Raw genomic sequence first — 2,839 nt, 5'->3', positions numbered from 1 at the left:
GCTGTCCCCAAAGGGGATTCAAGGTAATCACCAATTTTATGGTCTCCTTGAAGCAATTAAAAGTCACTGAGAACCTGCCCTCTAAAAACCATATACCAAGCCACAGAAAACTATGGCTTATACCTCTCCTATGAGGAAAACAATCACAGTTTTCTCAGCTACTAAAATGAATTTAAGAAAATAAACCCAGCCAGTTTACAACAAAGCCACTGATAAACAGAATATTGGTGTGGTCTTACTGGCTGTGACCCTTCAGACCCTTTCCTCCTGCTTTCTGTCATCTGCCCACATCACAACTAGCAATCAGGTTACAAATTGCTGAGCAAAAGCCTAATACTGATCCTCTGGTAGAGAGACAAAGCCAGCAATGCTTGTAGTAAGCATCTAACCCTTGTGATTTAGGCTATTTTTACTGATATTGTAAAGTGGGGAACCCAAATGTCAAAACACTGAAATTATTTCAAGAACAGAAATTTCTATGTAAAAGCCAGGAAAGAGCAGAGAAATGCTGATTCATTTGAACACCCATTCAGAAGACACCTGGGCAAACATGGTGGACATGAAGGCTTTTCTGTGACTTCACTGCAGGAACTTGGCAAGTTCAGTTCATGCCAGTTGTAACACGCAGAGTTGCTACCTTAATATTCACTCATCAGCTTACCTGCTGTTGCCAAACAAGTTTTACAAATAGTTTAATAAACAGGTGGACTTTGATCAACAGTACCTCAAACAACTAGATGGCCCTTTGACAATGTAACACATATTAATGTGAGTTCCACAATAAGAAATGGCCTCCAGGGCTTTATGTGAATTTCAGAAAAAGAAATATTAGCTGCCAATAGAAATCTGAAAACCATATCAGATCATGCCAACAGTCCACTCTGGGTTTGATGGCATCTGGCAGGCAAGGAAAGTACAAGCACATCGGGCTACTTCCCTGGAACAACCTCCAGAAGACTGATGACTCTTGGCCTTTCCTGAGCCTTTAAGCAGCATCTTCAGGTTTAATAGCCACTGAGGAATTTCCCTTCCATAGATCTGCCTTATCTTTTTGCAAACACTTCAAACTTTTAGGAATCTGTGACAGTTCCATTGACGTTTAAGGCTACATTAAAATACACTTTGTTTTGAAACTGCTGCCTATTAGCTTTCCACAGGTTTTGCATTAGAAAAGACAATGAGGAATCACTGCCCCTTTCAACTCAGTTTCACGCACCATTGTCTAGGCCTTTGCCATTATTTCCCCAACCCTCTTCTATTAGCTTATCTTCAGACTTCCATTTTAATTAGTGCTCTCTATACGAAAGATTTGCAGCCTTGTGAAGCACTGTCAGATTTTTCTATACTTATTGCAGTATTACTGTACACTTTCTAAGAGTTGCAGACCTCTGCCAAGCAGCAACAGCCACGCAGAGAGAAAATTATGGTGTCCATTTCCAAATGGTTACTAAATCTTACTTTATTTTGACCACTGCTGAGAACAAAGCATGAACAGCAACCATTTGTTAAGAGCCTTTTTATTCTCTCTAAACATTCAGTTTCACATCATGTGTCAACAACTGTCTATAATTATACTGCTCTATCAGTAGGAATTTAGAGGTCCTTCTGCAACCTGACAATTATTTTTACTAACCTGAACAACTCAGTATGAACAACAAATTTTATTGCTCCACTATATACCCTCTTTCCAGACTTAAGCCTGTCATGAACACTGTCTCCACACATATTCCTGAACAACCCCATATGCCACGCCAACCAGTTGAAAAACATAGTGATTTATTCCTACCTTTCCTAGCTTTTCACTGGGTATCCATCCATCTGAAGGTCATAACCTTTATCCCACAACTGCATCTTCCAAGAACCTTTGATGAAGACTCTTACCCAAACACCTTTTGGAAGGTCCATTGACCCAGCCTGCCTTGGCCAGGTGTTGTCACTTGGAACCACCAAAGGCTCCCACAGATTTCTGGGGTACAACATCCCAACACAAAAAACCAATGCTGATGTTTCTCCACTTATTCCTGTTCCTCTAGCTCTTAGCTTTATCATTCTTCTGATTTATTTGATCAGCATGCATGTATCAGCCTTAGGGGATCCTCCTGGAGCTCTTTAGGATTTGGCTATCGCGGTCCGTACGTTTCACGCTCAAATCCCTCTGCAACTCCCAGATAAACATCACTGGGTTGTGCAAATTTCCTGTATTACACTTCTGTTTTACCCTCTACTACAACATCAACTGCAAACAGCTCCTCCAGCACGTTTCTCAAGACAGCAGCATTTCAGCATGAAAATCTCCCGAGGGTCCTCGTGGACCAACACAGGGTTTATAGGGGTGTTTTTTTTTTTGCAACAGCCTTATCTTCCCTGAGCTCCTTTCACACCTTCCTCAGCAGGCGTGCGGACACCGCGGCAAGGAACTCACACCATTTTCAAGTCGATCCTGGAACTCTCTGGGCATTCCGGGGCCTGCTTTGCCCTCCAGGTTGCCCGGCTCCGGTTTCCTCACTGAGGTGCAACTTCCATCGCTTCGAAGCACGACTCTGTGCTTCCCTTACCCCCCTATCTCTGCCCTTTCTAAAGGACACCGGCTCATTATTTTTTTCCTTTTTTTGGTTTTGTTTTCCTTTTCTTTGCCAGGATTCCCAACGCAACTACGAGGTGTGGGAGGCAGGAACCGAAGGAAACCCCCACAGGCCGCACAGCTCCTGCTCCCGCCTTTTCCTCACAGGCCACAGACCCCGGGCCTGGCCCCGAGGGGACACGGGACACGGCTGGGGCGGGCACGGCCTCCCCAGGAGACCCTCCCCAGAGCGCGGACCCCTCTCCTGACGAGCCCGCT

The sequence above is a fragment of the Chaetura pelagica genome, unplaced genomic scaffold (assembly GCF_000747805.2).
Source record: "Chaetura pelagica isolate M959 unplaced genomic scaffold, ChaPel_1.0 scaffold46, whole genome shotgun sequence".
Classification (NCBI taxonomy): Eukaryota; Metazoa; Chordata; class Aves; order Apodiformes; family Apodidae; genus Chaetura; species Chaetura pelagica.
The sequence above is the reverse complement of the archived record's forward strand: the minus strand, read 5'-3'. Positions refer to the sequence as shown.